At 39.3% G+C, this 24,831-nt stretch overlaps 1 protein-coding gene and 1 non-coding gene across 4 annotated transcripts in view; both read right to left on the reverse strand.

Annotated features, from left to right (window-relative positions):
* Positions 1-24,831, reverse strand: part of COL26A1 (collagen type XXVI alpha 1 chain) — a 2,134,825-nt gene that overhangs the window by 681,499 nt on the left and 1,428,495 nt on the right. The window lies entirely within an intron of this gene.
* On the reverse strand, positions 21,310-21,382 carry TRNAF-GAA. The gene has a single exon. It is a non-coding gene; the product is annotated as a tRNA-Phe (tRNA).

Genomic DNA, 24,831 nt, shown 5'->3' on the forward strand with positions numbered 1-24,831 from the left:
TCAGTTTAAGGCTTTCTAGTGCTACCAGGTAGGTTAGTTACAGGAAAGATGGGAAACAAGCGCAGATTTTGTCTTTTAAACCAGAAAGTTGAAAGAGATGGACAAACTGTCCAAATGGTCAATAATCTACAATTTCTGGGCCAAGAACCTCTCCTCTCATGGTAGATAGGCTACCTAGTGCTTACCACTCCCACTGATAAGCTAGAAGGCTTTCTTCCAACACAGAAAGTCTTGCGGGGCTCAGAAGCTTACCAACAGTCCTGGATACAGCAACTCTGTATCTGGACTAGGCTAGTTACAGGAAAGGTGAGAAACAAGCCCAAGTGTGGCTTTTAAACCAGAATGTTGAAAGAGATGGAAAAAAACTGTCCAAACGGCCAATAGCTACAATTTCTGGGCCAGAAACCACTCCTCTTGTGGTAGATAGGCTACCTAATGCATACCACTCCCACTGATAAGCTAGAAGGCTTCCCTCCAACACAGAAAGGCTTGGGGGGTCTCAGAATCTTACAAAAAGAGTCCTGGAATACAGCAAATCTGTACCTGGACTAGACTAGTTACAGGTAAGGTGGGGAACAAGTACAAATGCTGGCTTTTAAGCCAGCAAGTTGAAAGCGATAGAAAATTGCCCAAACGGCCAGATAAACTACAATTTCTTGCCCAAAACTCTTGGAGGATAGGCTACCTAGTGCTTACCACTCCCACTGATAAGCTAGAAGGCTTTCCTCCAACACAGAAAGGCTTGGAGGCTCAGAAGCTTACTAACAATCCTGGGTACAGCAACTCTGTAACCGGTCTAGGCTAGTTATAGGAAAGGCAGGAAACAGGCACAAGTGCGGCTTTCAAACCAGAAAGTTGAAAGAGGTGAAAAAAACTGCTCAAACAGCCAATAGCTACAAGTTCTTGGCCAGGGACCACTCCTCTTGTGGTAGATAGGCTACCTAATGCTTACCACTCCTAATGATAGGCTAGAAGGCTTCCCTCCAACACAGAAAGGCTTGGGGGGCTCAGAAGCTTACAAAGGGTCCTGGATACAGCAAATCTGTACCTGGATTAGACTAGTAACAGGAAAGGCAGGAAACAAGTGCAAACACAGGCTTTTAAATCAGAAGGTTGAAAGAGATGGAAAAGCTTCCCAAACGGCCAATAAACTATAATTTCTGGGCCAGAAACCACTCCTCCTGTGGTAGATAGGTTACCTAGTGCTTACTACTCCCACCGATAAGCTAGAAGGCTTCTCTTCAACACAGAAGGGCTTGGGCGGCTCAGAAGCTTACCAACAGTCCTGGATACAGCAAATCTGTACCTGGATTACACTAGTTATAGGAAAGGCGGGGACCAAACCAAAACTTGCTTTTAACCAGAAAGTAGAAAGAGATGGAAAAACTGCCCAAATGGCCAATGAATTACAATTTCAGGGCCAAAATCCACTCTTCCCATGGTAGGTAGGCTACCTAGTGCTTACCACTCCCACTGATAAGCTAGAAGGCTTCCCTCCAACAAAGAAAAGTTTGGGGTCTCAGAAGCTTACCAACAGTCCTGGATACAGCAAGTCTGTATCTGGACTTGACTAGTTACAGGAAAGGCAGGAAACAAGCTTAGAATTTTTTTTTGTTACAGAAAAGCAGCTAAAACAGCAGTAAATGCAATTCAAATTGTAGTGCAGGTCGGCACACCCGACCGTGTAGCAACACTACTGCAAATACAGTTCAAATAAATGCAATTAAATTAACAAATGACTAAAAAACAAGTGCAGAAGGCAGTGAATTAGAAGGCTACTAACAAGCAGTAATAAGTGCAGAGTAAGAGCGAATGAACAGATAACAGGGAGGGAAGGAACAGAGTAGGATTAAGAGGCTACAGGGGTTGTTCTTCCCAAATGCTCTCGTTGTACACAGTAGGAGTGCCTGAAATCGGAATATGATCTCACTGCACTCAGTTGAGTGAGCAAATGAGATGGGCTCAGAAGGAGTATCCAAATACAAATCTACAAGAGAGGCAGGCAATTTCAAAGCCACCAACATTAATACCAAACCAAGAAGGCACCTATTTTTGTGGTTCCCCAACACCTGGAACCTAATCCAGTCATTATACATTAAGAGGGTCAAAGTGTGCATTCTTGTGTCAGAACAGGACTGGTTTCATCTATTTGAGCTGGGAATTGCTGGTGAAAAGCTTATTGTATCCTTACTTGCTTGGCATGTGGGCATACCTACTTTAAAACTTGTTTTTTCTACCTGTTCATAAGCCTCGCATTTGCACAAGTCTTGGCTCAGTTATCATTGGTGACAATGCCAGAGGTTGAGAGATTTTGCTTGAATCTGAAGCCATCCTTGGCAAGAAAAACAAAATTAAGTATTATTTTGCACTTGTATTGCTTGTTTTCATTGCATTCACAAAGATTTCTGTGCTATTTATTGTTTTTCCTGCACTTGCTTAGAGTTTTAAGATGCATTTTTTCACTGCTGTAAGAGCTGCTGTTCTGCAGCTGTAGTACCCTAAATACATTGTATCTGCTGTTTTCAGTACTTTTAGGCATCTATTTTTGTGGTTCCCTAATACCTGGGCTCCAAGCCAATCATTTGCATTAAGAGAGTCAAAGTCTACACCCTTATGGTAGAAGAGGGCTAATTTCATCTATCTGAGCTGGGAATTGCTGGTGGAAAGCTTATTGCGTGTTTACCTAATTGGCCTGTGGGCACCCCTTTGCTTTTTTCTGCTTGTATATAAGCCTCACATTTGCCTGTCACTGCTCTTCCCACAGCGGTGATTAGTAGTGCCCTGTATGTACACAATCACTAGACGTTGTACCTTTCAATATAAAAACTTCCCCTGAAATTTTCCAGTCTCATGCTATTCAAGGACCAACTAGTTAATGCACTGAGCAACATTGCCATATTTAGTTAGCACTTGACTACATTATTACATTATGCAAAATTATTGCTACTCAAAGAGCAACTGGCTTGTGCACTGGCAGCATCACCACATAGGTTAAATTACACTACGTAAGCACTCTTTCCCCGTCCCATAGGAAACACCTTCCCATTCTGTTCCCTTGTAAAGCACATATTAAGGACCTGCAACCATGGATAGGCATTTTCCTGCTATCTTTCATCTAGCTTGGTGGACATGGCCATTCTGAGACAATGTAGCAATTGTCTCATGTTCATTAAGGAACACTTAATTCTGAATACAGTATGTGAGAGATATAGTTACATATCACAGTAGGCAAGACTCTCACATACAGACAGACAGAAACACGCGCACAAAAACACCAAACAGGTTGTCAGTGACACACACACACAAACGCTCACCACACTTACTAAGGTTCAGACACATAGACCCATACATATGCAGAACTGCTAACACATAACTTGCCTACACCTTAAAGGTCTCCCAGATGCAGTTCTCAAACTCATGCACACAGACAAGACATCTCACACCACAACACAGAATACATCTCTCAGCATTTCAACTCAGTCCTGTAAGGGGTAACCACACACAACCCAATATTTTGGTTATAGGAGAGTCCATTGTGAGACAAACTGATGTCCCTCTCACCAGGCTGGAAAAGACAAGGCTACAGTTACTTACCTGTTGGGTCAGGATCTGCCAGATCTTGCAAACACTCAGGTTACTAACCCCCAAGTACCAGTATGACTCAGTCATAGTCCATGTGGGCATAAGTGACCTGAGATGTACCTCCCTGGACTATATGAAGATTATATCCCTTTACTCTGTCTCCTACAGACTATTAAGGGGTGATATATGCCTAACCTACAAGGCACTCTCATATCCAGCCATAATGTAACTGTTACACAGTCACAAGACAGACTGTACAACAGTCACGCAATCTAGGGATCTAAACCTGGGCTGTGACAAAAACAAAAATATGCTGGAGAGATAGATACATGTCCCAGAAACTACCCTCTCTCTGGAACAGGCTTCCTGTTCATGTAAAGCAGCATCCTTCACTGATCCTCTTCAAAAGCAGTTTGGATCAATGGATGGGGAATCAAATTCACTCTTTGGGTGGCACCCATGTCCTTTATGCACAAGGGCAGTCTGTAAAATACTCAAAGGCATGGGCAGAAACCTAAGCCGTCCTATATCCCTTAAGGATTGAAAATCATGTAAAATTTGGTTAACAAAGACTAGCCTTTAGCTTAGTAATCTCCTGCAAACTTGCTCAGATAAAGTAAAAAATATGGGGAAAGGGCTAGAATCAGACTTCGTTTTTAGATACTGAAGTCATTTTTAAAAGTTAATGGAGGGAGAGGTTTTATCGCAGTTTTATATGCATGCATTTTCTAGAAGACAGTAAGTGTGAGACTTGTGTGGTATTGTTGAGCAACTATAATGTTTGTGTCAGTGAGCAGCTTTGTGTAAACCTGTCTAAAGATACGTAGGAGCAGTTGGCTGGACTTCTTTCTGTTGGTGGCTGTTGGATTTACACTTCAGTCAGATTTGGCCATGCTGACTGGCTGTCCAGTTAGTGTGCACATTTTTGAATATGAATGACTCTATTGCATAATGTATCAAACTATATCCCTACATGACCGGAATTTCCCAGGGGTTGTATAGGATTGTATTCTGGTTACTAAATTTGGGAAATTTGATAATACAAGACCAAATGAATAACATCTCTGTTCAAAAATTTTACTGAGCGGGTGGAGAATGAGAGTGTGAATAATGTCTCGACAGTTGAGCCTCAAAGTGATTGCTGTAAGTTTCTGAGCTGCAGTTAAGAGAGTGGTAGGTGAAAACCTCAAGTAAAACTGTAGGTCTACTATCTAAAATATTTGATAGTTTATTTAACAAATGGTCATGCAGCTCAGGATTCATAACGGAATTGTGATAACAAGTAATAAACCCTAATTCTAGAAAATGTCTGAGTCTGAAAATGTTACTCATAAGCAGTTCACAACTGAGGCCTGGATAAAATTATGGACTAAAATAGTCAGTCAGTTACACTGAGGTTCTTCTCTTTGGCATTCAGATTTGATAACATCAGGAAAACGTACATACAGACACGATTTGAATACCAGGACTTTAAAATTGTGAAAAAAAGGCCAGGAATTTTTAGTTCACCATGTTTTTTATTCAGGTTCCTTGCATAGGTATAACACACATTTATAAAGTTATCAGATCAGCTTGGGAGAGTTAACTGTTCTGTTTGGGCAAGTTCACCTTCTTAATTTCTGAAACAAGTTTGTTAGCAAAATAAGACCTTGCTCTACAGCTCAAACGCAACTGATGTGGTCCATAATATAATATTGGTTAGTGTTTTATTATAAGAAGGTAAACATGAACCAGCCAGTATTTATTGTCTGTGGCAATTTTTTCTTTTCAAGATTTGCAAACAACAAAGCTATGTTTTTGTGTGTTGTGTGCGATACAGTGATATTATGGGAAAAGCCCTAGTGACCCAAAGTTACAGGAAGCAAACATGATTTGCACATGTTTAGCACAAGGAAAACCCACCATGTGTTAACTATTACATGTGATAGGTTATAACAAGAAAATTATAAACATGTTTCCTGTAGGGAAATACTTTACATTTCATTATAATTATAGCTTTGATCTTCCTCCTACGGTGAAATGTACCGAGGGATCTTATAGCTTATAGTATGGCAAAGCTAAATGGCCCAAAGGATATTAACAATATCCTGAAATGCCTTTTTATACAACTTGAATTTTGGAACAAAGCTGATCAGTATATTCACTTCTCTCAGATCATCAATTTTGAAATACTTCTAGACTCCTACTAGGCAAAGATGTCATTGTGCTTTCTGTTCGTGCGTTCTTTAGCAGGTCACTGGTATAATACACGCATTCCATTTTGTATCCTTTGTTTGCCTTTTCTGTCAGTTTCCATTGTTCTGCTGAGAACTGCCGCAGAAATGTACTTTGTCATTAGTTTTACTTTTGATCATGTTGTCCACATTGTCATTTCAGCGTTTACATGCACATACAGCACACTGAACAAGGAGCTACTTGTCCACTTTACAGTATGTGGAGGGTTTTTGCCCATAGCTCTCAACTTTCCATCTCTAAAATGAGGGACACTAGCCCTCAATGTGGGGCAAACGAGCAATATGTGCGACACATACTAACGGCTTATTAACAACTTCAACTAGGAAGGTCACAGGATGATCAAAATATGCTGGTTTTACTTATAAAACAGGTCTTTAAATGAATTAATATGATTAACTTCTAGTTACTATGGATATCAGTTGAAAAAATTCCTAACACTAAATATGTGACAGACTCGTTCAATGTGGAACTTCAAGTAACATGAACTTTTTAAAACTCCAAATGAGGTATGGTCCTCATAATGATGTACACTTGAGAGGTATGTTTTCGCCTCCAGTGACTGCACTTTGACTTACAAATGCTAGTACTGTGCAACAGTGAAGTAATTCCAATGATAATGGTTTGTAATGCAAAAGAGGACACGTCACACCTGTTACTGCTGATAAAAGCAGGTGTAGATCAGTGATGTACCACTCCACAACAATGGGAGGTCTTAACATCTCATGAAACTGTTGGAAACTAATTGAATCAGGTCTTTCTAGGTGCTCCAGGATTTGGAATTTTCCCCTTTTTTCCAGCATACAGTTACTTGGGAGCTTTGTTTTCAGTAGAGGGCACAAGCACTAATATCCGATGTCTTAGGTTAAATTCTTTGAGTCCGGTATTTTTATTATAAACACACTGTCATGTTTCATGGATTTTTTGGATGTTCATAGGTTTATATATTCACAGGTATTTACTAGGCTAATGACAAGGGCCTTTTTAAGAATAGCTATGCATTCCAAATCTTTGACAAGTTCTTGTGGCCTTGATAAGTGTAAACAGGGGCTTGGGAGATGAAACATGTACAATCAAGGGGCCTGGGAGATGACCCATTTACAGGCTGCCTGTGTCCATTAGAGACATAGGGGCCAACCCAGGGATGAATTTCCTGTTCCCCATCCAATTGTCCAAGTTACACTTGAACTGGGTTAGGGAGGAACTCTGCTTCACATGGATGGGAAGCCTGTTCCACATATGGGGTAGTCTCTGGGATACATACATACCACAGGCAAAGTTTAAGTCTTTAGAATGGGCAATTTTGGTGCTGTTTGTTTTGCAGATATGCAGGAGGTCCATCAGAGTGGAGTCTGACAACGCCCTGCATGCCAGGCATAGATCTCCTCTCAACAGCCTGTAGGAGACAGAAAACAGGGATAGGGCCTTGTGGCATTCTGCATAGCACATGTTACTTAAGCCCTGTATTCTTTTAGTGAGGACATGCTCCTTTACTATGGGCATCACCAGCTTTAATCTATCTTGCAAATAACCAAAATGTAATATCAGCCTTTCAAATGGTGTCTTTTTTTCATCCCAAGTTTCCCTACCAATTTCAAGCAGTCCTCTGGGATGATGGCTGTTCAGATGTGATAGACATTGTATGCTTCATCCAACACTGTCTTTCTTATAGTAATAGGATAACAACTGGTCCAAGCTTTTGCGTGTAAGTAACTTTTCTCAGAATGGACTTCAGTGTTTTATGGAACCTTTCAACTAGTCTATCAGTCTGTGGATGGTATACTAACAATTTCAACTGCATATATAGATTCTTCGTCTTCCTGCATTTTCAAAGGGCTTTAAAATGGGGAAATCTTTTTTGTTACATGGTGAGTTAACTCCTGGGTTACAGACATAAGATATAACAATTTCCCAGAACTGTTTGAATTGCTACATGTAATGAGGTGATATTCTTTACAACGATCATGAGTACATATTACCCCCACTTTTTAGTTGCTCCTAATCTTATACTTACATATCAGGGGTGCTTCACTATGGGAATCATGTTCCCAGAGTCTCACAGGGCTTGAACGTCCGAACTTCCAAACTTCCCTTACATCTACAAATGCAGTTCACTTTACTAACTTCATTGTAGCACAGTGACATAACTCTGACTTAGTCTTTCTAGATGTAGTCTTGTCGCACTCCATAGAGACAGCCTCACTGGTAGCATGCATTCCAGTTTTTACACTTTTACTACAAGCGCACTCTTCATCACTAGAAGCATAGCACTTATCAAGGTGACATTTTCCCCATTGCGTATTACTTGCTGCATTATGTTTCACAGAAGATAACACGTTTTACAGTACAATTTTAAACTGATAAACAGGCAATATAGTTTAAAACACTGTGCTATTAACTAGTAAGTGTTCTACTAAAGTTACCGGGTAATTAAGAATTCTTGTGATCACTTTGCAATACGTTTTCTTATATTACTTGGCATGGATCTTTTAAATCAGTCTACTGCTAAAATGTCTTCCATTTTCAATGTACTGTTGCTGCTAGGTTCTAGTCAGTTTTAAAATATGTTTTATGTTATGCCTCTGTACTTTTACTGGTTTAGCAGCATTAAAAATCCACTTATAAAATGCCATTCTTTATACTTCAGACGTTATTGTAGCACAATTCAAAAGTTCCTTTGTAAGTTTGTCAAAGTCTACTTGTTCCCATATTGCTGTAGTGCGATGCTGCTTAAAAGCCACCAGGTAGGATGCCAGGTCACTCCTCCCTTCATTAGTTATTTCAGGCAGACACATACTTCACATTAACAGCTACATTACCCAGCAAAAACCAACTGCTGCTGCAGTTACACCAGCTACTGGTCAGTCTCTGTCTTTGACTTAATGAACATTTTCAATAATTCTTCTATGACTGGGGTTGTCATGAAACAGCTGAAGCTGCAAACAAATCCGGCAGAAGAAAAACCTTTGGGGAGCAGTACCAACAGTTCTACTGTGAAACTACTAGCCAAAAATGTATTGTACTCTGTTAAAGAGGGACTGCGAGGAATGGTGCATAGCAAATCCTTGGCCAGCTGCAGTGCAAATATCACAAGTGTAAGTTCAAGGAATCCCTTGGAGGCACCTGTTTGTATGAAATATAGAGTTATTTAAAAATCAGAAGAATGAGTCAAACTAATAGCTCCCTTGAATTGCAACTCAAACAGCTATAGAACAGGACCTTTGGTTACTTACCAGCAACTATTCACAGGCCCATGCAGTCCTTTCAAGAAACACACTGTCTCTTAGAAATCCTGGGCTGTAGGCTCAAGGCCAGAGTTCCAACTCAGTAGCCCAGATGATTTCTTCAGGTATACTCCACAAGTCAAAGTCACCAGGGTCTTTTAGTTAAGTTTATGCCCACCACTTCAAAACCACAAAACGAGGAATGATGTTCCTGTCTTGCTAATGCAAGCTACCTTGTTTGTACACAGCATTAATTAGCAATCAGTACCTTGTTAACTAATACATAGTTCTCCTGATTGCAGCTCTGTGAGAAAGTTTCCAGACATAATTACTCGCCAAAATTTTAAAGGCATGTTATTTAACATGTCAGTCTCTCTCTCTCTCTGTATAAATAAACACATGGTTACATTAGTTTTATCTGAACTGGTTTTAGTCATTACATGGAATGTTAACTAAAACCTACTGAATTACAATTCATTGACCAGAACAGAGAAGTGAAAGGTGGACCTCCCTGTAAAAGACCTATTTTTAAAGCCTGATTCAGAGTCTTTGTGAGTTATAATTTGATATATTCTGGTTGATATTGAAAGTATTGACCAGCATAGGTGATATATGTGTCAATCTGTAGGGGAGCCATTACTTACGTTGACTTGTGGTTACAGCTGTTTTTTTGACTCAATGTAACTGAAAGAACATCTGATCAACAGCTGTGAGAGATCACTATAATACCAGTGTCAGGAAATATGCCCTTTCCTTAGTACTGGGCAGTCTCTGACTTGGAATATTTAAGTAGCAGCATGTGAGTGCAGGGGGTGCAAGTGGGCTTGCCTCACCTGCAAAAAAACATTTTTTTGTTGCATGCTTCAAGGTTATTTCTTGGCATGCACTGCTGTTCACTTCTGATGTTAACCAGTCTACCCATTTTATATATCATTTGTTTTTCCTTCTGTAAATGCAGCACTACTCCCCTTTAATAACAGATCATTAATATAACTGAGACTGAGGAAAGCATTCTTAATTTTACCTATCCTAATCGACACAGATGTCAATTTTACTGTTATCATAAGTGATGGAAAGAAACGTGCACTGCTGTTTTACCGTTTTGTTTAAATTATGAAATAAAGCAATCAGTGATCATCTCCTCACCCCCACCATATACACATATCATAACACTACATAGTGTCACTCTCTGAATGTACAGTTTACTGGTGTTTTCTAGAAAAAAACATAAAGGCATCCAAACATCTTTCCCCACTGTGAAACAAGTTATCCACCATTTCTTAAATGACAAATTACTTGATAAGTGTACTGTTTTCCCCTTCAAGCTCCAGACATTGGAGCGTACATAATCAATTAGCATCACTTTCATAAATGATATAAATCATCTTTTCCACATCTGTCAGCGCCATGGTGCAATGGATAAAGCCTGGACCCTGACACAGACTACCCAGGAGTATGGCAGCAACTGACAAGGGAAGGTTGGAATGGGCAGCTAATGTCAGCTTACCCAGTCTGATAGGAGTTGTAAAACTCACTACATTGCCAGCACTTTCTAGAGGTGGGAGGGAGGCCTTCAGTATACATGCTGTGATGTGGGCATCACTATGCCAAAATATAACCAGAAGCAATGTTCATGAGGGGTGTGCAAGAATGTACAAACCCACAAGGGAAGTCACAGCAGTCACTCATATTTACAAGTGCTCAAGTCAGTTGTCAGGGGAAGGGTTTATAGCCAGAAGAAAAAAAAACCCTGATGGCTGCCTGGAAGGCGGCCTCCTGTGACAGTTTCTTGCCTGATGGTAACAAATGCCACACTATGGGATAGCTGATGATTTACAGTCAAAAGGGAAAGAAACACAGAAAAAAAAAACATTCTAGGCTAACTTTTCCAAAAGAACAAGGTCCATGAGAACAATAAGAAAGCTGCCCGTCACTTATACAACTGCCACAACAAAAGTGATAGCTTTCTGCTCTTTTCCAGTAATTGGGTCAGTACTTGGCATCCCTAAGTATACAGAAAACCTGTTAAATGCAGCAGTCACACTTCCCTACTTTCTGGGCTTTTTTCTGTATAGCCTTTCTTGCAAGCAGCTGTCCTATCAACATATTAACACAGAGACTGACCACTTTTTGTCTGTGTTCCTTGGATTCTGGTGCATTCACTCTGCAAAGACATACATTTTCATTAAAATGAAAAAAAAAACAAAATTAATAAAAAATTAAATAATATCCTAACCATAATTTTTTATTTTTATTTGTGCTTTGATAACCAGGAAAGACTGACTTAGCCAATGATGCATTTCAGCAGAGGCAGAGGGAGAAAAGCTCCATAACAGACTCCAAAGCATTTAAGTAGTAGATGAGTAACTATATACAAGGGGAGAAACCCCACCACAGATTAAATATTTTAAAATGAGTTGGGGTGAAAGGGTCAAGATAAACACACACAAAATTCATTTTACAGTAGCTGATATGTAATTATATACAAGGGCAGAAAATTCCAACCGATTATAAACACAGACTGAAATACATGGGCTGAAATATTAGGAACACAATATGTACTGGAAATAGCAAGAAACATTGCAGATGTGGATAGCCTTTGTCAAGCAAACTAAAGCATAGCTATTCCAAATATTGAATATATTTCTAATAATGTATGGATGTGAAAAATAACAGAGTGTTCTGCTGCCAAAAGAGACAGAGTGACTGAATAAGATGAGGAGGAGTAATGAGCAGGAGGGAAGATTAAGGACACGGAGAGGGAATTATTATTAGAAAGATGAGAATGTCATGGAAGGACACGAGGGAGGAAAATAAATAGTAAGTGTTGGTTGAAGAGAATACATTATTAGTATGGTATGATTGAAGGGAGACCTTCTTTTGATGTTAGGCCATTACTACCTGCTATGATATGGAGGTGTTAGTGAATTTAGAGTGAGAAAGGAATAGTTATAGTGAACAGGTGGTCATGCATCTGTTTTGAGAGTTGTGCATCTGCAGTTCCAGGTGTCAGACAGATATTGTTTTAGAAATTGGAAAGGTTGCTGGTATGTTAAAGGGATGAGGGACAGAGCCCAAGGAGTAGGCTACATAGCTGGAATAGAGAGAAGCTCTTGCTGACAGGTGTGGTTTGTAGGTAGTGAGGAACATTTTGTTTCCAGACTGGAATCTACCTGGAAAATGTAATTAGAAAAAAAAATAACACATTAACTGGCAATAATTCCAAAATAGATATGAAATTAAAAATGCATATACAACTCTAAACATCCTAGTTGTCCCTAAAACAAACATCCAAACTCAAATCTACACTTACTTTTCAAGTTTATTTATTGTAAATCTAACATAGGCTGCATTTCCCATTCATTACACTAGCTTACAAATGTAAATTTTAGAATTGCACATATAAAATCCCCACATATAATCTCATCAAAATAACAATGCCTATCCAAACCAAATCCCTAGAAATTAAATACATTCATATTATTATTAAAAAGTCAAAATAAATGAGAAAAAAGTAAAATAAAATATTGACCTCAGTAAGCCAATAAAAGTGCATTAAAGGTATTTCAGGGCGTCTGTGCTCCAGTGTCTTTGTATTTACCGATAAAACAGACATTCTTTCTAAACTAAATTAATATAAATAAAAACATATCTAAATTATAAAATTGAGAGATATAACCATCAAGCACTATTAAAATAAACCAAATAAAAGAACTTCTACTCTTAGAAAAAAATTAAAGTACATCATAAAGTACAAGCAAAAAACACACAGAAGTTAATTAACTACTAAAAAAAACTACAGAAAACATCCAAAGCCCTATTCTGTGGTAAACACTACTGTAACTTGAAAAAAAAAAGAATCTGAAAAAAATGCAATGAAGATATAAGGACAGATCAGTTGTGTGTAATACAAGCTATGTTTCTGGGGAATTCTGTACATGACACACATAGCTTTGCCACTTCTAATAAGACATTAGCTACTTGAAAGAACAAATGTATTTGAGCACTTTTGTTCTTTAACTGTAAGAACTTAATCAGAAATGAGAAAACTGAAAAGTACACTTCAATAAATACAGGAAAACTGTCAATCACACTTAAAACATGAAATTAAATGTTCAGCATGGAATGCAACACTATAAGAAAACCTTATTTGTTTTCAAAATGCTAATAAAAATTTAAAGGCCATATCTGGTCAGGGTGTGAAAGAGCTTAATAGCCCTATGGAGGGGGGGACTGGTTCACTTACACCACCCTCAAGGAACATATAATGTTAAGGCTGTCATTAAAGCCAGGAGAAAACTCTACATCTAGGGATCAGTACACTCCAATAAGTAAAGGAAAAGTGAATCACACTTTAAAAAATGAAAATCTCACTTTAAAAAAATGAAATCAAATATCAGGCAAAGAATGTAGCCCAATATAAAGACATTAGTTGTATTTCAACCAGCTAGTAAAAAATAAACTGCCTGGTCAAAGGGAAGTGATACTTGGTGGACAGGAAAAGTTAAACAGTCTTATGGTGTGTGTGTGTGTGTGTGTGTGTGTGTGTGTGTGTGTGTGTGTGTGTGTGTGTGTGTATACATTTTATATATATATATATATATATATATATATATATATATATATATATATATACATACATACATACACACACACACACACACACACACACACACATTGTAGATTCATCTAATGGTAGCCTTCTAAATATTTTATATCTAATTTAAGCCAAATACATTAAGTAAATAAATAACCTAAATTCTTTTAAGATGCTATTGTGAATCAATAGTATTTTACTAAATGATACCAGTTTAAATTATATATAGCAGTTATATTGGAGTATCAGAAATGTCTTCCTAATTGCCAAAAGGAAACACACAAGCTCCCAGACAGATTAGACTAATTTGTCTTCCATTCCACCTCAGTATTTGAGTCTTATCTGAGCTGCCTATGGCATCCCAGGCAAGTAATGAAGCCAAAAGACAGGGAATCTCTCGACAGACATTAAAAGAATGGTATTTCCTTACAAAGAATCACAGTTGTTTAGGGGCTTCTGTCAAGAAACAGATAACCCCCGCAGCTGCTCTTTGCAGTACTTCTTGAGTTTACATAGTTCTGTCTTTTGTGTTAGTGTTACACTTGAACAACCATTAATTTGCTGAAAGTATATAAGACACAACATGCTTCAATATTCTAATTATTCAAAAGTGTTTAGTTTTTAGTTACTACACTAAAAACTGCCAATTAAATAGCAGAACTTTACTTTTCTAGCAGTAATGTGTACATTATAATAATTAAGAGAATGCTGATTGGCTGAATGCAAGAAAATTATAAAAACAACTTCAGCCTTTCCCCATCATTACAGCAATTATTTCTGTTTCTCCTAGTTTTCAGTTTGTGAGCGTTTTTAACATTTTCTTCCCAGCACTCTTGTAACAATGCATCTTTCACAAAGATAAGAATTAGCAATCAAACATATTTGTGCCAAAGAAAATGATGCTTATAACATCCATTTATGCACCATCATTGTGAAGGAATTCTACACAGTGACTATATGAAATTAAATTCAGCGAGTTAAGGTGCTTGAATTGTGTCTTCAATGAACAAGAACGTCAGGTAATATATATGATTAACTTGAAAGCGTCTAGAAAAATATATGGCTCTGTCACTCACCAGTCACCCCACAGCATGGAAAAAAAAGCTAAGTCACACAGGAGTAATGTTACCTTTAAGCTGGCTGTGAGCGTAGATGTACGGTGCTTGTTTCTGCAGTGCACCTCAAAAAAGGGCTACATATGGATTAGACTGGCATGCTGGATGCCAAGCGGCTGTTTTATTTTCTAAGTAAAATCTCCACAATTTCTATCTGATGAAGAAATGAACAGAATACAAAGCAGAAATGTGACATGGAACTCCTGGAATAGGGATTGAGGTGTACACATCACAGGTACCCGCCTTTTACCCATTTATAAATTGCCAGCAGTTTTAGTGTAAAACCTGCTGCTCAGTGTCTGTTACAGCAAACAGAATAAATTACAGCCAAAATATCTCCAGATGTCAACTCAAGAGCTAAAAGAAGAGCTATCAACAGAAAGGTACCGGCATCCACAAGTATCTGAAATCACAAAGCCTTAAGTATTCATAAATAAGCTGTTCCAATGGATGGAAGAGTTTGAAAGCCAGAAAAGCATTTTATAATCAGTACACCAGCTATAATGTCCCGGTATAACTGCATTTTCCCTTCAGAAGTCTCACAGTGAACTTACTCTGTTTTGTAGCTCTTATGTTTGATACATGGAGACATTATAATTTCAAAATAATTTATAGCAATCATAGGGGCATATCCTTAACATTATGATTAACACACATTCATAAACCTTGGACAAAATAAAAGCCATGCGTTTCCTGCTGGACATTCTTTTTCAGTCAGGAATTCAACAGTGAAGCTGAACAGAATGCAGTAAACATTCACTGAACACTCGATCTAGAGTGGATGCAATGTGTTCAGATACAACAGAGGTCTAACTCTTCTCTAGGTGTGAGCACCTGCTGTGACTTCTCTTGTGGGTGTATGCATTCTTACACACTCCTCATGAAGATTGCTTCCAGATATACTTTGGCATAGTGACACCCACATTACAGCATTTATCTTGCATGCTTGCTCTCTGAGGTGAAACGTTGGCTAAGGGATGCAATGCATGTATTAGGTTACAATTTGCCAATTCAGTATTATTAAAGCATAGGAAGTGAGTTATGATCATGCCATATGAGAAACAAAAGTGGGTTACACTTCACTCCACAAGACATTGTGGGGGGGGGGGCAAAAACCAAGCACTTTGTGATCAAATTATATACTGTGCTAATAAACAGCTGTGGAGAGTAGACATTTCATGGGGTAAATGCTGTATTCTCTGTATACTCCCCAGACATACTTCTCAATGTCTTAAAACAAGAAATCTGGGCAAATTGAGGGGGGGGGGGGTAAAGGGCCAAAAGTAGGGACAGATTTTAAATACAGTTCCCTTAAACTTAAAAAGTGGCTAGAATAAAAGGTTTTGTGTTAGCATACATTTTCTGAAGAATACATGATTTAAAACTCAAATGTCTGTCATTGTTTAGTGACTTCAGTCCTCAATAATTTACCAGCAAACTACACATTTTATGAGGAACAGACAAAAATATGAGGAAAAAATCTGGACAGTATGATAGGTATAAAGGTCCCACAAATTTAAACACAGTTGGAAACATATTCATGACTGTTTTTATAACCCTGGTAGTTTCAATTATATGCTGCCTTCAGTTTCTGCTAATCACTGAAGATGCACAAAAAATATCAAAGAGGGCTGCTGGCATGTTTTTTGGAAGTGTGTGTGACAAGATTTGAGTTGCACCTGACCCTCTTTATGCAGGACAGTCCCTGTTTGGGCACTTGTGTCCTGTGGGGGAAAAAAAGGAAAATAGCAAATGTCCTAACATTTTAGGACAAATGTATTTCTTATATTTTCTTTCGTAGCTATCTAAAACAATTATTTTGCATCAGAAATACTTAAATATGAAGCATAAACAACTAAAATGTACAGGGATAAGCTTTTATTTTGACAAAAATTGAAGTTCAGTGCTTTGCACAGGCTGTGGGTATGGTTTGTCCTGCAAAATCCTACATTTCTACAAAAGTGTCCCTCTTTGAATGTTTGAAAAGGGGGCGACCCTAGACAGGATAGGATAGCTATGCTGACAGCCAGAATTTTATCAAGTGGTTGTCATGGCTTTAGTATGCATGGTTTCATTAAAGGGTTTGGATCTCCTCTCCAGACTTCCCCCATCTGCAGCTATACGTTTTACTTAATGGATATATTTACAGCTGACTCCTCCTCCTTTGTTTTGCATTAACCGGATGGGGCATGTCTGAACTTAAATCATGTAAACGTTTAAGTGTGCATTACCATAATGCGGATAACTCTGATATATGAATTTGTTTCTGTAACTTTGAATCTCAGAACCTACTACATGTGGTTCATACTGGAATAAAGATTAGTTACTGTTTATTTTCTGAATTTAGCCAATACTGGGGCAGCAGAGTGACAGAGTGGTTTGTATTGCTGGTTCACAGTACTTGGTTCATTAGTTTGATTTTAAGTTGGGGTGCCTTCTGTATCGAGTTTGCATCTCCTTCCTATATCTCTATGAATTTTCTCTAGAATTCTCATTTCCTATATTTATTTATGTCTTTTGTTGACCAGGAAAGTCTGAAGATTTGCTATAAATGAGCTGGTGGCCCACCCAAGTGCTAGTAGAAACTTATCATCTGCAAATAAGTGCGAGTGTGCATCTCGTGATGAGCTGGAACCCCATCCTGGACTTGCGCCCATGTATGCCAGGACAAGCTCTACCTCTTCCACCTCCCCGAATTTGATTACAGTGGTAATCACAAAATGAATGAATTAATTCTGCTTACAGATGTTGACATTTCTTCATTCTTGTTCATTCCTTTATTTTTCTTTTTACCTTTCAGCAAAAAGTTATTATAAAGTACTGCTTAAAAAACTGAGAAGAAATACTTGAGAACAATATGGTACACAATATCACCTGGGCATTTACAGAGCCCCATGCTAACAATACAGTCATAGGAAATATACAGCAAATAAATAGCTGAGGTAATTGAAACCTAATTTCCATCAGTAAAAGAGATGCATTATTTAAGGTCTCTTGTCTGGCAAGAAGGAAAACTTGAAAATTAATTGATGATCTCCCACATTAATTCAACGACCTGCATTTTTTTGTCCACTTCTACTGCAGATTCCATTACTTAGTCCTTTGACAAGGACATTTCTTCACTGCTATTTATTTTATTCTTAAGACATTGCAGGTGGATTTGCTTTCCTAGATGCATTTTTTCTGTGGCTGTTTGGTCTCCAGGGTATACTTCAGCCATGGAACAGTAGCAGTGAGGAGTGAATTCAAACAGTGCCTCTTAGCCCCAGCTCCAAATACCCTCTTCTGGTATAGTAAATCATCAGGGTTCAGAGGGAGTAGCTCCTATATATAAATCGGTCTACTTTTACTCACCAAAATAACACTTGTTCGAGTCTCAAACAGCTGACTCCACTTCAGCGAACTTCCATTCAATTGAAAGCATGGACTACCGAACTCCCTTCCCTGGGAGAAGAACCACCTGGCCACCAGAGTGACCTTTGCCCTTTTCCCCAGTGTAGTGCAATCTCAGAGTTGGTATATGTAGTTAGGGGGTGTGGGGGTGAAGCCCCCCACTTGGGTGGATTTAATTTGTTTCCGTTCACTTTTTTCCCTGTTGGCCAAGTGGTTCATTTCCCAGGGAACAAAGTTCAGTAGTCCACGCATTCGATTGAATGGAAGTTCGCTGACGTGGATTCAGCTGTTTGCAATTCGAACGAGTATTATTTTGGTGGGTAAAAGTGGACCCATATATATATATAGAGAGAGAGAGAGTGCGCTTGTGTGCTATAAAAGGACTTATTCTGTAAAAAGTATTTCCACCATATTCATTATTTTACATTTCTTAATCAAATGAATGCAATGGTCAAATGACCCTTTTTATCCAAGACCCAGGCCAAGAAGCACAAGCACTAGTTACATAAGGATTTTGTTAGGGAAACATGTTAAATTATTTATAGTGTATATGACTATGCATAGAACAGATGATTATGAGCAGGTTTTGTTAGATTATTTACAATATATATGAATATTAATAGAACAGATGATTATGAGCAGGGCTCTGATCATAACTAGGATGTTAGGTGTTTTGAGAAACAGATGACAAGAAATTTTCCCTGAGAGCAAAGCACAAGAGGCAAATCTGGATATTTATGCTGAGAAAACAAAAAGATCCAATCATAATTCTTTGCAGCACATGGAGCTTTTACCTGTTCCCAAGCACTACAAAACCTAGAAAAGAAAAAAAGCCATGTAGTGGCAGTAATAGTAAATGTTTTACAGTTTAGGAAGCAACAAGACACTAATCACTGCCAAACAGAGAGCGGCCAACCTAAGAAAAGCATCACAGAATCAATAAACACTTTTTTTTTTAAGTCTGAGCAAAGTGTTTAAATTAGTTTAATGGCTCCCCAACACTCTTCTGCTGCTTGTGGCTGATGTCCTTTAAAAGATTTTGGAATATAATCATGTCTTTTCATTAACTACATAAGTATTATTCATTGGAAACACTGTAGTGTACAACACTGGTCTTACAATGCGGTCTGCATTACATATACACATGAAATTATCTGAGATGGTTTTATAGAAATAATCCAACAGTATACACGTTTAGAAGGTTTTTACATTAAAATATGGTTTGGGATTCTGCTTTTGATGTTGTGATGCTGTGTTTCACTTTGCTTAACTACCTTAGAATCTGAATCCTACTTAAGAATGCTCCTTTCATGATGACATAAGTGTAGTTACTCAGGTATGACCTTCTGTAAGGGCTGATACAGTTTCTGGAGTGAAATTTTAATTTCTGGTTGCAGCAATGGGACTTAAATGCCAAAGGTCAGACATTTGCTTAATGTAGAAACATTTCCGACACACGTGCACTGGACGGAGCCACAACAGACCCCAGGAACTATCGTCCTATAAGCCTGACTAGCTTGGTCTGCAAGGCTATGGAAGTGCATCATCATGGAACTCATTAGCAGAGACATTGGGAACCTCCAAACACTGGACCCTACCCGGTTAGGCTTTGATAATGGCAGATCATGCCTCCTAAACCTGGTGGACTTCTTTGAAACAGTTACCAAGGCTATAGATGAGGAAAAGGTGGTACACACAGCCTACCTAGACCTTGCAAAGGCCTTCGACACCATTCCCCAGTCTGGTATTATAGACAAGCTCACCAGCCTGAACATAAACCCCTATGTCTTAAGATGGGTTGCCAGATGGCTCATGGACAGAACCCACATAGTGAGAGTTGTGAGAGCTAGGTCTGACTCTAAACCGGTTACAAGTGGCGTTCCCCACGGCTCAGTCCTAGGACTCCTTATATTCGGAATATACTTCTCAGCGGTACAGGCAAGCACAGGAGGACTATGGCTGACCAGGTTCACAGAAGACTGCAAACTAGGGGCTATAACTGACTCTCCGGCTGACACAGACATCCTCCAAAAGGGTCCGACTGAGACGGATACCTGGTGTCAAAATCATGGCCTCAAGCTAAATGCCAAAAAGTGCATAGGTAGGGTAGGTAGGTACTAGGTTATCTGCCCGAGGGCATTTATAAGCCTAGCCATAGTGTGTCGGCTTTCACCACCCCATTGATTAATTAACTGATCCTCTGTCAAGCAGAGCCAATGAAGTGATCCCAGGGGTGTATTTTCTGTTACCCATCCACTCGTCAAGGTTTCTCTTGAAGAGTGTTAGTGAGCGGCTTTGCATGATGTAGTTTGGAATTTTATTCCAAAGCATGGGGAGTCTCTGTGACAGGAATCTATCCCTCCAGCATGTTCTATTTATTGTAGTAGTGAGGTTTAGCTCACTAGAATGCGTGGCTCCCAGTGACTTGGATTTCTTTAGGTGGAGCATGTCCATCATTTCCGAGTTGGACATTATTTTGTAAGTCAGGCAGAGATCATCTCAGAGTAAGCGATATGCCACTGAGTACAGCCAGGTGTTTTTCAGTCGGGCTGCATAGGACATATGTTTGAGGCCAGTAATCCTCTTGGTGAGGTACTTTTGTGGTCTTTCCAGCTGTTGGAAGTGTCTTGTGAGGTACATCCCAAATGGGGCATTGTACTCTATGATGGTATAATGAGTGACGAGTAGAGGGGCACTATAACCTCTTTATTTCTAGATGCAAAACCTTTAGTAATTAGATGGGCCACATAGAAGGATTTCCTAACTATTTTGGCAATATGATTGTCAAAGGAGAGATTACTATCTACCTGGGTCCCCAGATCTCTTATTACCTCTTCTGTATTAAGGGGGCTGCCACCTAATGTGGTAATTCCTGGGTGTTTTGTTTTTCCCAAACGGGATGACTATGCATTTTTTGGCATTTAGCTTGAAGCCATGACTTTGAAACCAGGTGTCTGTCTCAGTAAGGCCCTTTTGAGGATGTCCTTGTCAGTTGGAGAGTCAATTATGGCTCCCAGTTTGCAGTCATTGGCGAACTTGGTTAGCCATAGTCTCCTGTGTTTGCCTGTACTTCTGAGAAGTATATGCTGAACAGTAGGGGTCCCAGGACCGAGCCTTGCAGGACACCACTTGTGACTGGTTTAGAGTCGGACCTGGAAAAATACTGTGCCGAAACCCGGGATCAAACCAGGGACCTTTAGATCTTCAGTCTAATGCTCTCCCAACTGAGCTATTTCAGTTTGCATCACCTTTGGAAAAAACAAAGTACCCACAAACTACCACATAGGTGGTAGTCCTCTAAATATGGAAAACGTAATAAGGGATCTGGGTACCCAAGCAGATAGTAATCTCTCCTTTGATAATCACATTGCCAAAGTGGTTAGAAAATCCTTCTATGTGGCTCACCTAATCACAAAAGGGTTTGCATCCAGAAGAAAAGAGGTCATTGAGCCCCTTTACTCATCAGACCCATCATAGAGTACAACGCCCCATTTGGGATGTACCTTACAAGACACCTGCAACAGCTGGAAAGACCACAGATTTACCTCACCAAGAGGATCACTGGCCTCAAACAGAAGGCCTATGCAGCTCAACTGAAGAAAGTCCAGCTGTACTCGGTTGCATACCGTCTACTCAGAGGTGATCTCTGCCTGACATACAAGGCCATGTCCAACCCAGAATTGATGGACATGCTCCTCCTAAAGAAAACCTTATCCCCTCGAGCCACATGCTCTGGGGATCTAAACCTCATCAAAACAATAAATAGGACGTGTTGGAGGGATAGATTCCTGTTCCAGAAACTTCCCATGCTTTGGAACAAGAGTCCAATCTAAATTAGGCAGAGCTCCTCGCTAACACTCTTCAAGAGAAACCTTGACGAGTGGATGGGAAACCGAAAGTTTACCCCGGGGATCACTTCAGTTTCTCTGCTGGACAGAAGAGAAGGGAACTAATCTAAGGGGGCAGCGAAAGCCAACACATTCTGGCTAGGCTTATAAATGCCTTCGGGCAGATAGCCTAGTACCTACCTATGAACCTATAATCTGAAGTCTGAAATTCAAATGCCTGTCATTTTTATTTATTTAACATTTAACCAGGAAATTCTGACTTGCAACAAAAGCCAATTTTCAGCAGAGGACCAGGGAGAAACAGTCCAGACACATGTCTTTGTAAGATGGGAGGACACCAGAGCACCTAGAGGAAACCCACACAACACAGGGAGGACATGCAGTCTCCACACAGAAAGCACCCCAGCCAAGAATCAAACCAGAGAACCTGTAGCTGTCAGGCAGCAATGCTACCACTGCACCATCAACTATGTAAGACAACAACAATACAGAAACCACAGATTTTATGAGGAACAGAACACAACAGATATGAGGCACAAATCTGCAAATGTTTAACAAATGGTGGTGGGTAGGGAATTCAGGCTGTTACCTGCACCCAAGGTACAGGATTCAAGGCTGACTACCCACCATGTATCCTCAGTTCTCTCTAGCCACCAGTATATAGCAACTGGGGCATTACACACACACACACACACACACACACACACACACACACACACACACACACACACACACACACACACACACACATACACACACTGAAAAAAGCTTTCATTTCAGTTCCCTACCTGAAACGAGTCCATCTGAAGCTCAATGGCGCCTAGTTCGTGAAACTAGTCCATCTGCAGCAGAAGCTAGTTCCTGTAACAGTCCCCTACAGCTAACTGTCTTCCTGGGGAAGGTTTCCCCATGACAGCAGGCTGCAGCTTGCGGACGTTGCAGTCCGGACATCTTCCATTCTGTGCGGTCGTCACCACATAGACTTCTGAGCTGCAGGGCAGAGATGACCTTTCCTCCTATCAAGACTGCTGACAAAGCAGTATGGAATTCCCAATCTGTGCAATCATGCATGCGTGGAGTTCTGGGACTCGAGAAATATTTATTTTTTGTTCCTTTTTTTTCGCAATTTTTTTTTATTTTGTTTTTTGTTTTTCCACAACTGGGGGGCTGCAGTCCTACAGCTCAAGCCACCCCCTGTGTGTTACTTCTGTTGATTTCATCTACATTTTAGAATTTTACTATTAATAAAGCTTACTTCTGTTAGTCTTAAAGTCTTCTAAATTATTTTGATCACATTAAATTAATAAATAGTTTTTTTGTCCGCCAGACACATCTCAAACCCTTCAATCACTTCTTGTTGTACCAGGTCCAGATTACACCATATTTCCCCAACATCTTTCTATTACATTACCATTTACAGACTGCGACATGCTAGATATAATGCATTTCAAGCACTTCTGAAGGTCCTGACATAATAATGAATCTATACAGTGCATATCTTAACCCCATACATTGTATTTCTCTAATATGCATATATTACATCCTGTTTACTGCAGTTGACTGAGCATATACTTTTCTTGTATTATTCTCTTTATCCATATCTATATTATTACCTGTACTGAGTTGGGGGGGTTATTTGTCGGTTTCATCTGGTGTAGAACAATGCAACTCACTTTTAATCTGGTGATAATCACATTACTCTAAAGCTACGATGTTTGGGAAAATACCATTGACAGTCTGCTTCCTTAATTGCAAATCTCTCCATGGACTGATCCCACTATAATCATCTAAATCCCAGGTCTAGTAGGTCCATACATCCCAAACAATGGCCTTCAATGTGCTGGAGCTGCTGAAGTCCCCTTAAGGTACAGTTTTAAATGGCTGGCTGCATATCATCATCCTGTGTGGACCAACCCTGTCACACTTCCTAGCCGTTACATTCAGGATTATATCTCAGTCTCTATTTTAGATTATGTTTTAAGACGTTCCTCTTTCAGAAAGTTATTGCCCCATCAGGAACTTGAGCATTTTCATTTGTTTTCAATAAACTGAGAAGCTACAAGCATTTTTATACAATTGCTGTTACTTTATATGACTCTTCAGTTTTAAAGTTGTGTTTGAAGGATGGGTTTTAAATTCAACATGAATATTATTACTGATAAATCTGCAAATGGAATGCATGCAGTCCATTAACATTCGGGACATTCTTCTTCAAACACAGTGTGGGTTAGTGCCTCAGAATCAGGAGGGCAGTTACTAAACCCTTCTATGTTAACAGAACCACTAATACTGCTTCATAGGTTAACAGAACGTTGGTTAGGAATTAGAGATTGGTGTTCAAGTTTGTAATATGGCAGGTTCCTCAGTCAGCACCATTATAAAGTCAAAGGACTGCTGTTCAGATAGCTGAATGAGGTATTCGTGCACTAGCAAACATGGCCATTGCTGCATCCATTGTGCCGTATGCCTTTCAATGAAAAAAATACTTTATAGAAAGGTTTTCACCATCAAATCAAACCTAGTTTCAGGCAGATGATGTACATGTTGATGGACAGCATGCATTGCATTTGTGAAACCAAGTGTTCTTAGAAGAAATGCAAATATGGATTTCAAAGTTAATAGTAGCATTACCTGTAAATGACATGTAAAAGAGCAGTTAAACACATTTAATGACTGCAACCACCACTTATTACCAACATCTTTTTTTTACACTTTAACTGCATACAAAGTGCCAACCCTGGGATAAAAAGCATTTAGATTGCACTGTATGCGACACTTCCTCTGTCAGTATTTCATGTAATTTCTTCACAGTCTCACTACGGCACCAATATACCACAGTT

The sequence above is a fragment of the Protopterus annectens genome, chromosome 13.part0 (assembly GCF_019279795.1).
Source record: "Protopterus annectens isolate FY-2018-M chromosome 13.part0, PAN1.0, whole genome shotgun sequence".
Lineage (NCBI taxonomy): Eukaryota > Metazoa > Chordata > Ceratodontiformes > Protopteridae > Protopterus > Protopterus annectens.